The following is a 19,576-nucleotide window of genomic DNA, read 5'->3' as shown; positions in this document are numbered from 1 at the left end:
GTTGGCCCTTTCAACTAACCCATTCGTCTCTGGATGATATGCCGAAGAGAGATTTAACTCAATACTGAGTAGACGACAAAGCTCTCTCCAGAATCGAGACGCAAACTGGGGACCCCGGTCACTAACAATTTTGTCTGGCATACCGTGTAGGCAAAAGATATGCTTGATAAACAAGACAGCCAATGCCCGTGCAGATGGTAGCCGTGGAAGAGGCACCAAATGTACCATTTTGGAAAAATGGTCGGTGATCACCCAGATAATGGTGCAGTTACGAGACTTGGGCAAGCCCACCACAAAGTCCATCCCGACCATCTCCCAGGGCCTGTCCGCCACGGGCAGAGGATAAAGCAAACCAGCTGGCCGTTGCCGAGGAGTCTTGTTCCTGGCGCAAGAGACACATGCCCGAACATACTCCGCGACATCACGGGCCATATGCGGCCACCAGTATGTCCTCGCCAGTAACTCAGATGTCCTTTTAGTACCAAAATGTCCACCCACCCTGGACGAGAGCGCCCAAGAAAGGACCTCCGGTCGCAAACTGGATGGAACAAAAGTCTTGTCCGGGGGCACAGACTCCAGCGAAACCGGACCCACAGTTCTCAAGCTCTCGGTGGGGACAATAAGCCGAGGCTCCTCCTCCTCCTCCGCAGATGACACAACGGAGCGAGAGAGAGCGTCAACCCGAATGCTCTTCTCCCCAGAAAGGAAATGGAGGGTGAAATGAAACCGGGAGAAGAACAAGGACCATCTGGCCTGGCGAGAATTCAACCGCTGAGCTGTCTGCAGATACAACAAATTTTTATGATCTGTGAAGACTTGGAAGGGAAAACGTGCTCCCTCCAAGAGATGTCTCCACTCCGAGAAAGCCAACTTCATGGCTAGCAACTCCCTGTCCCCGATGGAATAATTCCTCTCTGCTGGTGCGAAGGTCTTGGAGAAAAAGAAGCAAGGATGCTTCTGACCTTGAGCATCCTTTTGGAAGAGGACTGCTCCAGCACCAACAGAAGAGGCATCCATCTCCATGATAAATGGCTTATCAACATTGGGGCGATGTAGAATGGGAGCGCTAGCGAAGTGTGACTTTATAGAGATAAAGGCCTTGGAGACCTCCTCAGACCACAATTTGGGATTCGCCCCCTTCTTGGTGAGGGCAACCAAGGGAGCTACCAAAGTTGAGAAGTGCGGGATGAACTGGCGATAATAATTGATGAATCCCATAAAGCGCTGCACCGCTTTAAGAGAATGGGGTTCCTGCCAGTCCATCACAGCCTGTAGTTTGGCAGGATCCATAGCCAATCCCTGGGCTGAGATGATGTAGCCTAGGAAAGGTAAGGACTCCTGCTCAAACATACACTTCTCCAACTTGGCATAGAGGGAGTTTGCCTGTAGGAGGTCGAAGACTTTGCTAACATCTCTCCGGTGGGAGTCAATATCTGGAGAGTAGATGAGAATATCATCCAGATAGACTACGACCGAGGTGGTGAGCATATCCCGGAAGATGTCGTTCACAAAGTCTTGGAAAACGGCTGGGGCATTACAGAGCCCGAAGGGCATCACCAGATATTCATAGTTCCCATCCCTGGTGTTAAACGCCGTCTTCCATTCGTCCCCCTCACGGATGCGAATCAGGTTGTAAGCACCCCGCAGATCTAATTTAGTAAATACCCTTGCTCCCGAAGCCTATCGAATAGCTCGGATATCAAAGGCAAAGGGTATTTATTCTTAACGGTGATGGCGTTAAGACCCCTGTAGTCTATGCATGGACGCAATTCCCCATTCTTCTTCTGCACGAAGAAGAATCCTGCCCCAGCAGGTGACACTGACTTCCTGATGAACCCTCTTGCCAGATTTTCCTGGATGTACTGTGACATTGCCTCCGTCTCCGGGAGAGATAGCGGATAGACTCTACCCCGGGGAGGCTCAGCACCAGGCAAGAGGTCAATAGGACAATCATAGGGGCGATGGGGCGGAAGGGTCTCCGCCGCCTTTTTGGAGAACACGTCTGCATAAGACCAATACTGCTTGGGGAGAGAGGATAGATCTGCGGGTACCTCTGTTGTAGCAACCTGAACGCACTCCCTCTGACACCTACCCCCACAAGATTCACCCCATCCCAGAATTCTGCCTGAGGACCACTCGATATGAGGAGAGTGGTACCGTAGCCAAGGTATTCCCAACAGGACCTCATCAATTCCCTCTGGAATGACGAGCAGAGAAATAATCTCCTGATGAGATGGCGACATGGACAGAGTAAAAGGGATGGTCTGGTGTGTTATCTGTGAGGGCAGTGTCGACCCATTCACCACTCGTACCGTTACAGGTTGAGCTGGCATAACCAGGGGTATTACGTGACGTTGGGCAAAGGCAGAAGACATAAAATTGCCCTCCGCCCCAGAATCCACGCAGAGCTCTACTGAGTGGGAGAATGAGCCTATAGTAATTGTCCCCTTAAAGGACAATTTAGAGGCAAACGTCGCCGTGTCTAGTGTACCTCCACCTACGACCACTAGACGCTGACGTTTCCTCGACCGCTGAGGACATCTGGTGGCTAGATGTCCTGACTGCTGGCAAACATGACAGACCCTGAGTGCACAAGCGGTCCGGGACTTAGATCCCGCTTGTGACACTTCTCTGGCCTCATGTGACTCAGGAACCAGGACCGGAGATTCCAGAGGTTTGGCGAAAGTAGGAGCCAGCGGAAACCTCTGCCTACACTGGCCTCGCTCTAACCTCCGCTCGTTAAAACGGAGATCAATTCGAGTAGAGACTGTTATTAACTCCTCCAGTGTGGCAGGAATCTCCCTAGTGGCCAGAGCATCCTTTACGTGATCAGCCAAGCCCCTCCAAAATATGGGGATAAGAGCTTTATCCGACCATTCCAGCTCAGATGCTAAAGTGCGGAATTGGACGGCAAAATGACTGACCAAGGACTCACCCTGAGTTAATGCCAGCAGTTGAAGCGCAGTATCATGGGTGACTTGAGGTCCTAAAAAGACCTGTTTCAGAGTGCTTAAAAACAGCGGAGCACTCTGCACCACATGATCGCCACGCTCCCACAGCGGCGTAGCCCATTCCAACGCCCTGTCCGACAATAGAGATACAATAAATCCCACCTTAGCCCGCTCTGTGGGGAAGCGTGCAGCCAGGAGCTCGAGGTGAATAGAGCACTGACTCACAAATCCCCTACAAAATTTGCTATCACCAGAAAATTTTTCTGGCAGCGGGAGGCGAGGAAATGTCGGAACAGGAGTGGCAATGGACAAAGTTGCTGCAGCCACGCTGGCAGCCGGTACAGCAACTGCGGTAACATCCACAGCTGAGGTTGCGCTCTCGAGAGCCGCCAACCTACCCTCCAGCTGCTGGATATACTGGAGGGATTGCTGTTTGTCTGTCATCACTAGCCAGACCCTGGCGCTAGTGTAATGTTAGGACTGGCGGAACGCACCAAGAAAGATGATATAGATGCGTTCGCAGTCCGGGGTCCACCGTGCAGGCGAAACCCGCTGCTAGTAAATGACAGACTATATGGCGGTACTAAAAGTATAAACACGCGGGTTAAACCTCACCCAACGTGAAGAAAGCGATCCTGTTAAGTCACAGGACCGCGGTACCGCACATAGAGCACGAGCAAGTAGTCAGCGAACTTAACCCCAAAAGGGATTGAAGTCCGATTAGACCCTTGCTGGCACAACACCGCAACTGGGTGTGAAAAGAACCTTAACAGTAATATAAGAGCACAAGAGTGCGTGCGATGCCGCACTGACGGACGCCACTAACCACCCAGGCTTGGGTATGGAAAGCGCGAGGCAAGCGCACGGCGCCGTACTGACAGGCACAGCTAAAGGACGCTGTGATGTGTGTAACATACAGATGGATAGTCGGGCGCTAGAGAGCTACCATCATCCGCGAGCAATCAACAACTCTAGGGAGGGATATTTAGGAGCTTTCATCCATCGACATACATCCATCTACACACACACATAATAATTGTACACTAGCGCATGGCCGTGCGGTCATGCGCAGTTTATATAGTTGCAGGACAGGAATTGGCCACAGAAACTTTGCCCTTCCAAGACCTGCCAAGAGGACCAATGGAATGCGCTGCAGATCCTGAGCACATGACCCTCGATCTCCAACGGGAGATCTTGCCCTGGGCATGCTCAGTGTGCGCAAAGAAGGACTTAGTCCCAGAGAAGTCCGCTTGCTGCTGACCAGCACTGACTTTAATGGCAGGAGCAGAAGAAGCAGCAGTGACTTTCTGTACAGAGCGAGACCGAGCAAGACGCTGGGACCGACGTCCCTGCTGAGCAGACTCCACTGCGGCTGGATAACAATGGGAGACCGCAGCGGAGACGGCCCGAGATACCCCCTGTGTAGAAGTGGGAACTCGAGACCTAACACATACTACATTCATAACATACATACTACATACTACATACATACTACATACATACATGCTACATACATACATATTGCATACAATACATACATACAGACATACAGTACATAAAACATAGGGTACATACTCACCATTACTTGTGATTTTGATCCCCGAAGCCAGTGTCATCTGTAAAAAAAATAAAATAACAAACAACCAATATACTCCCTGATCCGCAGAAATCCACGAGTGTCCCACGACGATCTTCTGTGGAGAACGGCAGCATCAGCTGATGCAACCGCTCTCTAGGGGCTCCAGGACTACAATGACAGGAGGAAGGTATCCTTCAGCACTGTATTCTTCTGGCGCTGTAAAAAAATAGTCCCTAGTCTCACTTTTGGCATTGCCATGTGAGCAATTTTCCCATGCAGCAATTGCCATAAAGTGAGACTTTGAACTATAGTAACCTCTCAGTGATGCACTGCAGGAGCCAATGTCTCCTGTCAGTGTGTCACTGAGGGTCCTATAGAGCAGTGACATCACCCGATGTCACTGTTCTATAGGGGAGATCGTCGTGGGACACTCGTTATTAATTGGAATACGGCGGACAGGGAGTATACGGTTTATTATTTTAAGTTTTTTGCAGGCGCTAAAGTATGGTAAGTATGGTTAAATGAAGAATATTAAAATACTTTTTTCTAATTTGTGTGTTTTATTAACCCTTTACTAATATTGGATTAATAATGGATAGGCGTCTTATTGATGCCTCTCCATTATTAACCTGGCTTAATGTCACCTTAAAATAGCAAGGTGACATTAACCCCTTATTACCCTATATCCCACAGCCATGGCCCCTCTCTAGGCTATGAATATCAGCCCGCAGCTGTCTGCGTAGCCTTTCTGGCTATAAAATATAGGGGGACCCCACGTCATTTTTTTTGGGCCCCCCTATTTTAATAGTCAGTAAAGTCTATGCAGACAGCTGCGGGCTGATATTCATAGCAGGCTACAAATATTGGCCCCCGGCCGTCAGCTTTCCCCCTCTGGCACAGAAAATTCCATGGGAGCCCAGACCGTTTTTTCCGTATTTTTTTTAAATGAAATGCTCATTAAGGCCTCTTTCACACTTGCGTCGGTACGGGTCCGTCGCTATGCGTCGGGCTGACGTACCGACGCACGTTGTGAAATTTGTGCATGACGTGGGCAGCGGATGCAGTTTTTCAACGCATCCGCTGCCCATTCTGAAGTCCGGGAAGGAGGAGGCGGAGTTTCGGCCGTGCATGCACGGTAGAAAATGGTGGACGTGATGGACAAAAAAAGTTCACTTGAAGGTTTTTTTCGTGCCGGCGGTCCGCCAAAACACGACAGATCCGTTGCACGGCGGACGAGACGTGTGGCCATCCGTCGCTAATACAAGTCTTTGGGTCAAAAACGCATCCTGCGAGCACAATTGCAGGATCCGTTTTTTTCCGCTGGATCCGTTTTTTTCTCATAGAGTTGTATTAGCGCCGGATTGCGCCCGATGGCCACACGTTTCATCCGATTTTTGCCAGATCCGTCAAAAAACCTGTTTCTGCACAGTGACGGATCTGGCAAAACACAGATGAAACGTGTGGCCATCAAGTGCAATCTGGTGCTAATACAACTCTATGAGCAAAAACGGATCAAGCAGGAAAAGAACGGATCGTTTTTTTTCCAAATTGAATGGGTGCCTGAAAGCAGTGTGATAATGTCTTAAGTAAAATTGCTTGGTAAAAAGGTTAACATGTGAACACTCCAGCAGCTGTTCTTACATCCCAGACTAAAAGATGGCCAAACCAGTTGTGTTCACGATTGCTAAAAATCCAATGTGTACTTTCTATGAAATATAAAGTTTTTTGCTGCTGATCTGCAGTTTGCACCATTGCAGAACTGTATGAGGATTATGAGTGGGCTAATCCACATCAGACTTTTCCATGAAGAACTCTTGGAAATAAGTAACAATAGCATGCCATGTGCAGAAACCAATTGACGTGGTTTCAACAAGGAAAACTTGCTATAAGCCATGTGAAAATTTCATTCTATGACCATACTACTTCAAACTACATAAGGAATTATGGGTGAGTACAATTACAAGCCAATGGTCCAATAGACATTTGCACCATAATCAACAGGAATAGCTATAATAAGATTAACCCCTTAATTTCATATGACGTACTATCCCGTCGAGGTGCCCTGGGACTTAATTCCCAGTGACGGGATAGTACGTCATATGCGATCGGCCGCGCTCACGGGGGGAGCGCGGCCGATCGCGGCCGGGTGTCAGCTGCCTATCGCAGCTGACATCCGGCACTATGTGCCAGGAGCGGTCACGGACCGCTCCCGGCACATTAACCCCCGGCACACTGCGATCAAAGATGATCGCGGTGTGACGGCGGTGCAGGGAAGCATCGCGCAGGGAGGGAGCTCCCTGCGGGCTTCCCTGAGACGATCGGTACACGGTCATGTACTCACCATGTACCGAGCGTCTTCTCCCTGCAGTCCCCGGATCCAAAATGGCCGCGGGGCTGCATCCGGGTCCTGCAGGGAGCACTTCCGGGTCAGGAGCAGGCTGTTTGTCAGATCACCGATCTGACAGAGTGCTGTGCACACTGTCAGATCAGTGATCTGTGATGTCCCCCCCTGGGACAAAGTGAAAGAGTAAAAAAAAAAATTTCCACACGTGTAAAAAAAAAAAAAAAATTCCTAAATAAAGAAGAAAAAAAATTATTCCCATAAATACATTTCTTTATCTAACCCCATCCCAAAAAAAAATAAAAGAACACATATTTAGTAACTACCCAAACTATAAATCTGTCCCACTAGTTAACCCCTTCAGTGAACACCGTAAGAAAAAAAAAAAAACGGGCCAAAAAACAACCCTTTGTTATCATACCGCCGAACAAAAAGTGGAATAACACGCGATCAAAAAGACGGATATAAATAACCATGGTACCGCTGAAAACGTCATCTTATCCCGCAAAAAACGAGCCACCATATAGCATCATAACCAAAAAAATAAAAAAGTTATAGTCCTCAGAATAAAGCAATGCCAAAATAATTATTTATATGTGTTCTTTTATTGTTTTTTTGGGGTTTTTTTTTAGATAAAGAAATGTATTTATGGGAATAATATTTTTTTTTTCTTCTTTATTTAGGAATTTTTTTTTTTACACGTGTGGAAATTTTGGCGCTCCTTCCCTTCCGAGCTCTGCCATGCGCCCAAACAGTGGTTCCCCCCACATATGGGGTATCAGCGTACTCAGGACAATTTGGACAACAACTTTTGGGGTCCAATTTATCCTGTTACCCTTGAGAAAATACAAAACAGGGGGCTAAAACTCATTTTTGGGGGAAAAAAAGGAATTTTTATTTTCACGGCTCTGCATTATAAACTGTAGTGAAACACTTGGGGGTTTAAAGTTCTCACAACACATCTAGATAAGTTCCTTGGGAGGTCTAGTTTCCAATATAGGGTCACTTGTGGGGGGTTTGTACTGTTTGGGTACATCAGGGGCTCTACAAATGCAACGTGACGCCTGCAGACCAATCCAACTAAGTCTGCATTCCAAATGGCGCTCCTTCCCTTCCGAGCTCTGCCATGCGCCCAAACAGTGGTTTACCCCCACATATGGGGTATCGTCGCACTCAGGACAAATTGCACAACAACTTTTGTGGTCTAATTTCTTCTCTTACCCTTGGGAAAATAAAAAATTGGGGGCGAAAAGATCATTTTTGTGAAAAAATATGATTTTTTATTTTTACGGCTCTGCATTATAAACTTCTGTGAAGCACTTGTTGGGTCAAAGTGCTCACCACACATCTAGATAAGTTCCTTAGGGTGTCTACTTTCCAAAATGGTGTCACTTGTGGGGGGTTTCAATGTTTAGGCACATGAGGGGCTCCCCAAACGCAACATGGCGTCCCATCTCAATTCCTGTCAATTTTGTATTGAAAAGTCAAATGGCGCTCCTTTCCTTCCGAGCTCTGCCATGCGCCCAAACAGTGGTTTACCCCCACATATGGGGTATCAGCGTACTCAGGACAGATTGTACAACAACTTTTGGCATCCATTTTATCCTGTTATCCTTGGTAAAATAAAACAAATTGGAGCTGAAATAAATTTTGTGTGAAATAAAGTTAAATATTCAATTTTATTTAAACATTCCAAAAAGTCCTGTGAAACCCCTGAAGGGTTAATAAACTTCTTGAATGTGGTTTTGAGCACCTTGAGGGGTGCAGTTTTTAGAATGGTGTCACACTTGAGTATTTTCTATCATATAGACCCCTCAAAATGACTTCAAATGAGATGTGGTCCCTAAAAAAAAAATGGTGTTGTAAAAATGAGAAATTGCTGGTTAAAAAAAAAATGGTGTTGTAAAAATGAGAAATTGCTGGTCAAATTTTAACCCTTATAACTCCCTAACAAAAAAAAATTTTGGTTCCAAAATTGTGCTGATGTAAAGTAGACATGAGGGAAATGTTACTTATTAAGTATTTTGCGTGACATATCTGTGATTTAAGGGCATAAAAATTTAAAGTTGGAAAATTGCAAAATTTTCAAAATTTTTGCCAAATTTCCATTTTTTTCACAAATAAACTCAAGTTATATCGAATAAATTTTACCACTACCATGAAGTACAATATGTCACGAGAAAACAATGTCAGAATCGCCAAGATCCGTTAAAGCGTTCCAGAGTTATAACCTCATAAAGGGACAGTGGTCAGAATTGTAAAAATTGGCCCGGTCATTAACGTGCAAACCACCCTTGGGGTTAAGGAAAAAAGGCATTGTTTTTCAGACCATTGTACCATGCAATGGTGAGCAAAATGATGTAGCGGAAAAAAAGGGACTGGACAGCTTGCTGTCTTTAAAACAGACTACAAGGTACAGCTACTGAGAAAACTTAATTTGAGCAACAGAGCAGAAAGAAGCCTGAACTACAAAACATGAAAATATTCAGAAGTGAAGTATTAGTGCATATTCCCAATGAAGGTATCCTTGTGGCCTATAATGAAACCCAGAAAGGATATAGAATCCTGCACCCAGAAACAAAGTCACAATAAGCAGAGATGTAATGATTGATCAGTACTTTAAGCCACGGGGCTTAAGGGGTTAATATTAGAAAAATTGATAAATTTGAATGAAAGATGACCATGGCCGGGCTCATGTGCCAGGGTCTAATTGAAGCTTTCTAAGAACAGAATTTTTAAGAATTTTTCAATATGCTTCCTCCATTTCTTATGGTTCAACATCTCTGCTAGCGGTCGCTTGCCTTGGTCATGTACCGACACAGGGGCACATTTCACAGGAAGACACCGCTTTGATAAACATACTGGGACTTTATGGTCACCAGGATATAATTCTATCTGCAAAAAAATGAAGATTTATATAGAATGAAGGCATTTATAAATTAATACATTTTCCTGCCATCAAGGCTAATTTGATTATTTGAGCTTATACTCCATATTTATGACAAAACTAGGTATTGTATATGTCATTTGTTTTGTTTTCTCTTTTGGAATATGGTCTATTTGGTATAGTAATATAATTTAGAAAGTATAGGGATATAAATATATACATCCCTCTAATAAGATCTACCAACAATTTTCAGATCTCCAGCACATTAAGAGGCACCTCTTAAAGGGTCACTGTCACCTGAATTTGGAGGGAACAATCTTCAGCCATGGAGGCGGGGTTTTGGGGATGAATAAAAAAAACCAAAACCCCGCCTCCATGGCTGAAGATTGTTCCCTCCAAATTCAGGTGACAGTGTCCCTTTAAAGAATTAGGTCATCTCACAATTACTATGTGCCATAGTTTCATATGTTACGGCAGTCAGGGGCTGGTGTACGTTTACTTCTGTGACGTAAATTATAATGAATTTGTTTGACAGACTTGGTCCACTTGGCACAGCTTCCTGGGAGAGAAAGGGACAAAAGTTGCAAATTTTGCTGCTAAGTTTCAAGTTGTACAAAAAATTTGTAACATTTCAAACAGTTTTACTTAAAAACTTCTGGCGTAAATGGCTTCACGAATAAGGTGAAATAATAAGTATTTAAATTCGTGCCACGTTAGGGGTAAACATTTAGTTTGTACACTGGTAAAATCTTTCGTAGAATATGTCAAATATGCCCATAAGTTTGCATTAGCCAGATAATTGTCAAAAGAGTTGACTATTATGCTCCTCCATGAATTATCCATGATATCAAAACACAGATTCGCATGTCATTGTTTAAGTTTTTACCATTAATTTTTACACATATGAAAAAAATATATATAAAGATTCTCGTTAACAGTAAAAGGTTAATTACGGAAATACACTCATGACGTCTGGGTATTTTAGATCTATAAAAAAAAAGGAGAAAATTCCAGCTCCTAAAATTCCAAAAATGTATTTCCAAAATTTAAAACATGAATTCAAGTGAAAGGCAACATGATTTGAATGCTCACAAACATTCTTTCAGCTACTAAACAAAGAAATACATGTTTGGAATTTTTGGAGCTGGAATTTTCTTTTTTTTCTTGCAAAAGTGAAAAAACAGGAAAAAATGCACCAAACTGTTGACTGCAGTCTGAATCAGTCCTTAGTATACAGCATACCACCTGATAGTGAGCTAGGTGGTGCATGAAAGATGTGTTTGAAGACCAAGTGCATTCAATATTGAAAAAAAGAAACAGCGCTCACCATTCCTTCTTAAAAAAGGTTAATGTCCTTTATTCCATATGGCGGGACGATCCTTTAACATGCAGGGGGAGCGGGGAATTGAAGGAGGACAAGCATACGTGTGGACAAGGTTTCCTTGCTTTTGCACGCCTTGGACCGATAAGGTGAGCTAGATTCTAAAATCTCTTTTTTCATGCTAATTTTAGATCTGTGACTCTGATCAAAAATAGACATGTTATTAGGATTTTTTTTGCAGGCGCATAGGTCCGCAAATAAACATGTACATGTAAATTGCACCATATACTTTAATGTGTCGTGGTAGTTAAACAGGTTGTCCACTACTTGGAAAACCCTTTCTTGAACTAAATGTTCAGCCCCGATAAAATAAAAACTTATAGTCTCCTCCCGTTCTGGCATTGTTCTAGAGGTGTCGGCACTTGCGGTCCCTGGTCTCTCCTGCGGTGTTGTGACATATGGTGCCCGGCACCTAATCAGTCACCGTCTCCAACTTCATATGGATTGAACATAAAGAGGTAGTCCAAAATAAGCTGCAGCCATGGCTTCCTCTTCATGTTCAATCTGTAAGAAAGCGGAGACAGTGACGCCGGTGCAGATTGTATGTTGGGCACCTCATGTCACAACATTATAGGAGAGCCCCATGAACACGAGTGCCGACACCGCTGGAACTCGCCAGCATGGGAGGTAAGTATGTTTTTTCTAATTTAGCAGGGCCAAACATGTAGTTCAAGAAGAAGTTGTCCTAGTAGTGGACTACTCCTTTAAAGGGGTTGTCCAATAAACAACATTTAGCACTTAGCCACAGGATATAAACATGAAATTACTGGAATTCTGGCCACAAAAACTCTTCCTGATCATGATAATGGTGGCCAATTTTACTATGTGTGTATGGAGTGATAAAATGCAAATTTGCTCTTCTTTCATAGCTCAGTGGTTAGCACTGCAGCCTTGTAGCGCTAGGGTCCTGGGTTTAAATCCCACCAAGGACGACATCTGCAAGGAGTTTGTATGTTCTCCCCGTGTTTGCGTGGGTTTCCTCCCATACTCCAAAGACATCCTGATAGGGAATGAAGATTGTGAGCCCCATCGGGGGACAGTGATGATAATGTCTCTAAAGCGCTGTAGAATATGACAGCGCTATATAAGAAAAGCATAATAAGTAATAAAGATTCATTAATTCATTCATTCGCTTGGACTTTTGTTCAGATGTCTTAGCTGTTGGACCCCAATGTTCTTATATTTATCATCTATGTGGATCCAAGACATACAGTATGCTGTTTATGCCACAATGCCTTTAACAAAACTTTGCAACACCCCAAAACAAACCACTATGGGCACACAAAGTTGAATATATCTGTGACATGCCTTCAATTTAGCCTAGTCCCCAAACATATTGAGCATAAATCCTAAAAAAGTTCGTCATCATCAATTATATAAAACAGTTCTTTCAATGATCTATGTAACATTTCATTAATGAGGTCAGCACACATCAAATCTTTAGGGTCTGATACTTTGTAACTCCATGACTAAGACCACTAGTTCAGCTGCATATGGAGCTCATTAGCTTTAGCTTATTGCCGATCTACATGGCCCATGAAGAATTTATTAGCGTTGAGTTGTGCATGAGCTGAGGAAGTCACCAATTCATGAAAGTATAAGTAACTCCAGAAAACAGGTAAGAATGAGTCATCGGGCACTTCCTTAAATTCGGAAAAGCATAGGAGAAATTTCATGAAAGAGAATGTCAAACTCGTCCTTGCAAAGGCTTAATAGCAATTGAAAAGTAAGGGTTAAAGATAATGTGACTTTTAATAGGGGATTGTTTTTCACATGGAATTCGACGGCCACTCCTGATTGTAAAGCACCAAGATGTGATATGTAATATAGGGATTGCTTTAGCATATCACAGCACAACATTTGTCACTAATGGGGAACAATGTAGCAAGAAGCATCTTGATGTGCCATGTGGTGCAGCATCTGTTCTCCGAGCTGATATTCACAGATCAATTAAGATACCGTGCAATGAAATCAAGCCTAAGTTCAAAGCAAAAAAGTACAGTAAGAGAAGTCGAAATCTGTCCATTATTGCTAATTATTGATACCGGCGCACTATTGTGAACGGCAGATTATCTTTTTTAGCATTTGTCATAAAGATGTATTTATATACACTGTATTTAATCTCTATAACAATACTCATGGTACATGTGTTATTGCATCCAAAGAGTCCATTAATTGGAAAGTAATGTCAGAAAATGACCTATTATTTATATCAACTCTTTATGTTAACTACATCAGTACTTTTGGTGTTTATTTTGTATGTCTTCATGTCATTATTTATATTAAAAAAAGTTTTGAAATATTTTGCACTGACTATTAAACCTTCACTGTTATTTTTATATGGTCCATAAAACTGCCACCAGATAATGCAACTAAAGAACCATAGACTAAGTCCAAGCATGCCCATCCGTCTATATCCTTACATCTGTGTGAAGCTAAGTTCACAGGAGTCTATAAAATTTTCATCCAGAAAACTTGGGACAATTTTTCTTCTCATTTGTCATCCCTGTGCAATCTGTTTCTAGACAGCAGTATTTATTAAAAATTTACAAGACTAAATACAATTCCCTATGTAGAGTAACAATAGTTTTATTTCTTATATGTCATAAATAATAAACACGAAAACAAGCAACATCGTAATATATCTTGTCAGAGACATCTGCTTCTTTTTCCTCCTAGACTGATCATTCATTCTCAAAATTCCAGGATGAAATCTGTCTTTAGTGAAGATAGAAGATGACGGTTGGTGATGATAAGATTCTATATAGATGGGAGGGGAAGGAGCTCCGCCTCTAGCTCCTCCCTCCTCCTCACCTCTCAACACCATGTAGAATCATATCAGCACCAACTGTCATCTATCTCAGTGATAGGAAAATGCGTCTACACTGAACACGTATTTCACTCGCGAATCGAGAATATTGAAAATGAATGATGAGTCCAGGAGGAAAAAGAAGTTCGGGTCTTTGCTTGAACTGGAAGTGGAACTTTAATCAGTGCTGTGAATTACAATCGGCTATATAAATGTTGTCCATTTAAAAACATATAGTTATAGTCCAGATTTAAACCGAACTCCCTCCTCCGAACTCCAGGGTCGACCAGGCACATTTCGACCCTGACAAGGGAGCATACACTACAAATAAGCTACTTTTTATTGGACAATTTTTGTTTCGTCTTATGCAAATGGTCTCTTCAGAGAGAAAGAAGACTAGAACTCTAGTGCCACCTATTGGAAGTAGCAATCCTAGCAGTCAATGTCGACCCTTTAACGAGCCTTGTCACATGACTTAGGATAAAAGCCAAACCAGAAGCTCAATTTGCAGACACGGTGTTTCAGGGTACTGCTCCTCGTCAGTGCAAAGTGGACATCTGGTTTGGCTGATTGAGAGACGTTTGACCGTTTCTCCTTGTGGAGAGTGACATGTTAAGCATGTCAAGCTGAGGAGACTTAAAGCCGCAATGCTCCTCTGGGAAATATGCAAATTGTCTCTTCAGAGAGAAAGAGGACTAGAACTCTAGTGCCACCTATTGTTTTGTCTTACTAACCATTTCTTCCGTTACAGTATATTATATTGAACAATAAGTCAGCTATAATTTCACAAACGTATGATATGTATAAGTATTAACACATTATATTTCTGTACTCTTGTCTTTCCCCTTCCCATTTTTTATTGCTTTTCCCCTCCTTTACCCTCTCCCGCCCCCATTCAAAACTTGTTTACTTTCTTTCATCCCTTCAATTTCCTTCCCCCTACTTTCCTCCTCAGGTCCTTATAGTGTGTATTTTGTTTGAACAGAATGATAAATTGTTAAAATCAATAAAAACTTTTGGAGCAAGGAGGAGAAATAAGCAGATTTCTCTGAGAGCAGCATAATGTAGAAAAAGGGACCTTGAGTCTAATGATGTATAAGTTTACTGCGTACAGCATTTGTGATATAATCAGTTTTAAGATATAACATGCAGCAGAGCTCAGAAAGCTAACCTCACCCACACCACGGCTTTTTGTGTACATTGTCTATTGACAGTAAGTTGCTTATAAGGGGGAGCGGTTGCACCAGGGCTCATGGGAACTGTGGTACAGGCAGTAATAATTTCCTGTTCATTGTATGGAAACAAAAGCACACAGCCTAATAAGTGACACTTCACCAAAATCTAAGCCCCTACATCATGCTGTCCTCGTATTACATAATGACAACCTGCTGACAGACTTCATTTAAAGAGAATCTTTCAGCATGTTTTACATACAGAAGTAAGGCTACGACTATATAGGTGATTATCGCCCAATAAAAGTTATAAATTATTTTTTTTTTTAAAGATCCAATGTGACAGTCATGAAAAATGGCGTAGATGCCATATGTGTCAATACATTAGGAAGAAGCAGACCAAATGCACTGACATGCCCCAAGCGCACTTCCAGTCTGATTTGTATATGGCTACTTAGGTAGATTCCTCATGACCGGAACATCAGATCTTTACAATAAAGGAAAGATTTTTATTGAGGGACACACACCTATTCAATAATACCACTATTTGTATATGTTAAAATGTATGAACAGGTTCCCTTTAAAAAATATCCATTTCAAGAGGCCAAAAACATCTGACTTTATAAGACAAGTGTAACATAGATGTTCGACTCACCTGGTGAGATGGTTCCCCCAAGCTCAATTTCTTGGAGCGCACACGGGCATCAGTGCAGCTGGCAGGTGTGGCACGAAGGAGACAGATAAAATAGGTACTGGAGACCACAGGTGGACAGAGGACTGAGAAACTGGAAGCCGCAGGCAGCCAGGGAACATCCTGGAGATAGCAGATAGGTTGCAGGGATACTGAAAGCTATAGGCATACAGGTCTCAGGAACACTTTCAAAGTCAAAGTACCAAAACACATGGGAATCCGCTGACACATCTACAAAGCCCAATATGGAGTAAACAGAGTTTATCGGACCAGGGTGAGGGAAGCAAGGCAAGGATCCAGGAAAGGTGAGTAACAATAAAGAGGAGTCCTAGAAATAAAGTAATGATAAGACCCCATGAACTACCATGACTAGTAATTGCGGAATTTTTTTCTTTTTTTTTTTTTAAAGGTAGGCAATGTTCTTCTACACAGTGTAGCCCTGTCGTGACCTTAATCTGCAGATTTTCCGCACAAATAATACATAACAAAGCCATGCTTTGCATTTCCTCATTAGATATTCCATTTTCCAGCACACTGACAATCTTGGGCATTGTTGTCGGGAGACATAAGCTGTTGTTGTGACCATTTCAAGCCATTAGTCAATAACAAATACCATTCGAATACTGTAGATTTCCCTCTGCTCCACCTGACGAGGATCTCTACAAGTCATCAGATATGAAGCACTAGCCTTATGCATTGTTACTAGCCCTAGGAAGCGGTAAACAGCAGGCGCTATCATGTATGGTGAATGCTGATGAAGCAGTGATATATAAATTACTATGTGACACTGGAAAATTCACGCAGGTTATTCAGCTCTCAGGTTGTCCACAATGTGATTGTCATATTAGGAACTTTAAAGTGATCCTTTTTTTCCCCTAAGTAGCTGGAATAAATGCTACAAGGAGCAGTGACTATGATTTCAGAATAAGTGCCTGTAATGAATAAAAATGAATAGTATAGTCATAATAACATATTGCAGGAATGCTAGCCTTTCCTCCATCTGCCATATACATATGTATTGGAAGGCGCATAATTATAATCACGAGCCTCTTTGGACATTTTGTTAATGTGCAAGAAGCCTGCAAATCATGAGCACTATTAGAAAACATTGATTTGTATGCTATTTGTGCACTTTTACGCTTTTAATTGCTGGACTATGAAGACAGGTAATCATTGCCAGTCAGTCCAATCATTCTTTTCGAGTGTCAAGAATTTTTTTTTGTTATTTTTCCATAGTAATTATTGATAAATACAGCTTAGACTGTGGAAAAGCTACATACCTCAATGTCTCATTACTTGGCTCATTTGATGGATGAACGACATATGAGCTGTGCACAATGCCCATTAGAGAAGGAAAAATTTGTTCTACCCATTCAGCAATGGTCACTGAGATCTCATACTGTTACTTAGTGGTAATGGCAGTCGATTGTAGAATAAGTATTAAAGGGGTTGTCCAGCTCCACTCCCTTCCCCATCATGGGTATCAGAGGTACTGGTGCTCACGAGGTTGCGACCACGCACCTGCCTAGGCTAATGCATGATAGGCAGGTATTGTACCTGTGATCTGCTCATTATACAGGATATGTGCGCAATACATGCTAATGCTCTTCCATCCCAAAATGTTTGTGGGGTTGTAATGTCACCAATATTGCTCACCTCTGATACAGATCTTTGTGGTATATACAGTGGGTACCGAAAATATTCAGACCCCTTTACATTTTTCACTCTTTGTTTCATTGCAGCCTTTTGGAAAATTCAAAAAAGTTAATTTTTTTCTCATTAATGTACACTCTGCACCCCATCTTGACTGAAAAAAAAAAACAGAAATGTAGAAATTTTTGCAAATTTATTTAAAAAGAAAAACTGAAATATCACAGGCAACGGCTTGTGGCCAGGGTCACCCGAGAGTTCATCTAAGTGCAGTCCGATGTTTTACATGCATCCATATGACAGAAAAACAACTGGCACATCCAAACTATTGTGAATAGGTGCATACTAGGAGCAGCTACCTCCATATATAATATACAAAAAAGGTTGCACTCTATCGTGTCAAAACACGTCAAATATGAAATACATGAAATATGAATTGCAAAATGGCTTTTTGAACATTAGGAAAACATTTTTTTTTGAGACGCTTAGCAAAGAATTTGTCCAAATAGTGTGAGCCCATCAACCATCGTCGAGGTGGTCTCATTAAACTGATGGGTCCCTGACCTCCCTGTCCAAATGTGTACACTTACCGAAGGCTAATGTCTGCATGCTTGGGTGAATGTGGACACCTCTCTCAGCAAAGCCTACATATGGGTTGGCCGGAACCAAGTGTGATTAGATGTAATTAAAAACCAGATGTTGATGGGAGAAGTGCTCAGTCAGTAAGCTAACATAGAAATGACAGAAAAACGACTGGCTTTTTGAACATTAGGAAAAAATTATTTTTTTTTGAGACGCTTAGCACAGAATTTGGCCAAGTGTGAGCCCATCAACCATCGTCAAGGTGGTCTCATTAAACTATTTGGCCAAATTCACACTTGGTTCCGGCCAACCCATATGTAGGCTTTGCTGACAGAGGTGTCCACATTCACCCAAGCATACAGACATTAGCCTTCGGTAAGTGTTCACATTTGGACAGGGAGGTCGCTTTTTTGTGCTAAGCGTCTCAAAAAAAAATTTTTTCCTAATGTTCAAAAAGCCATTTTGCTATTCATATTTCATATTTGACGTGTTTTGGCATGATAGACTGAAACCGTTTTTTGCATATTACCTGCATCCATAGACTTGATTGGATGAGTGCTATCCAATTTGTGCAGCTACTCGCAGCATACTGCGATGTTGCCGATCTGGCATGAGGAAAAAAAACCCTGATCAGCACTGCCCCATGGAATAACCTCGGTCCGAGTACTATCCGATAAAGCCTCAGATAGCGTTTGTCTGATGTATACGCTCGCGTGAGCGAGCTCTGTGTCTCCAAAGGTGGCCATACTCATTAGGCTCATGCAGACGAGCAAATAAATCGGACGTGTGCCATCTGATGTGTGTGGGTGATAAATACAGAAGTGGTGACGTGTTTCTATTAGACTTTTCCTCAGATTGTTCCACTCCTGGTTTTGGCTTACAATTATTGAGGTAAAATACTGGCCAAACACTAAATGTGTTAACATTGCCTAAAATCGATGAAAATGGAAAGTGTTGATTTTAGAGAACATTCTTTCGGTTAAATTTAGCAAATACCGATCATTTTAGCCAACCCATCACAGACCATCATTGTATAAAATGAAGGTGCCCGTGTTTGGTTACTTTGTGCGCTAGACTCAAGATCTTTTATGCACAAATAATTTATGTTTTTTAAAGATAATTTCCACTTAGATCATTAATTTATCGTCCAGTGACACTGATCATACAGTATATTTAATGACTGTGATGGGCAATATGGACTAAAATGTGCATGGCTGTGTTAGCAGAATAATCATTCACCATGCATTCATTCATTCATTCATTCATTGGTTGTTCATCCATTACTTTTTTTCTAATCTTCATGTCCATCCTAACACATGATTGCAGCAGACACAGTCAGCACTATGCCTATGGCCACATTCCACCTCCGTTTATTTCCTTGGTTTTCATCAGGGTACCACATCTGATTTTCATCCAGCATGTGAAAGACATGTAAAAACAGTAACAGACTATAATGGGTATGTGTTCTGCCTGCAAAAAACAAAACATGATTTGTATGTGAAATTCAAACAAGTGTTTGTAACTTAAGAAAAT

This window comes from Ranitomeya imitator, chromosome 6 (assembly GCF_032444005.1).
Source record: "Ranitomeya imitator isolate aRanImi1 chromosome 6, aRanImi1.pri, whole genome shotgun sequence".
NCBI lineage: Eukaryota > Metazoa > Chordata > Amphibia > Anura > Dendrobatidae > Ranitomeya > Ranitomeya imitator.
This window is presented reverse-complemented; position numbering follows the sequence as displayed.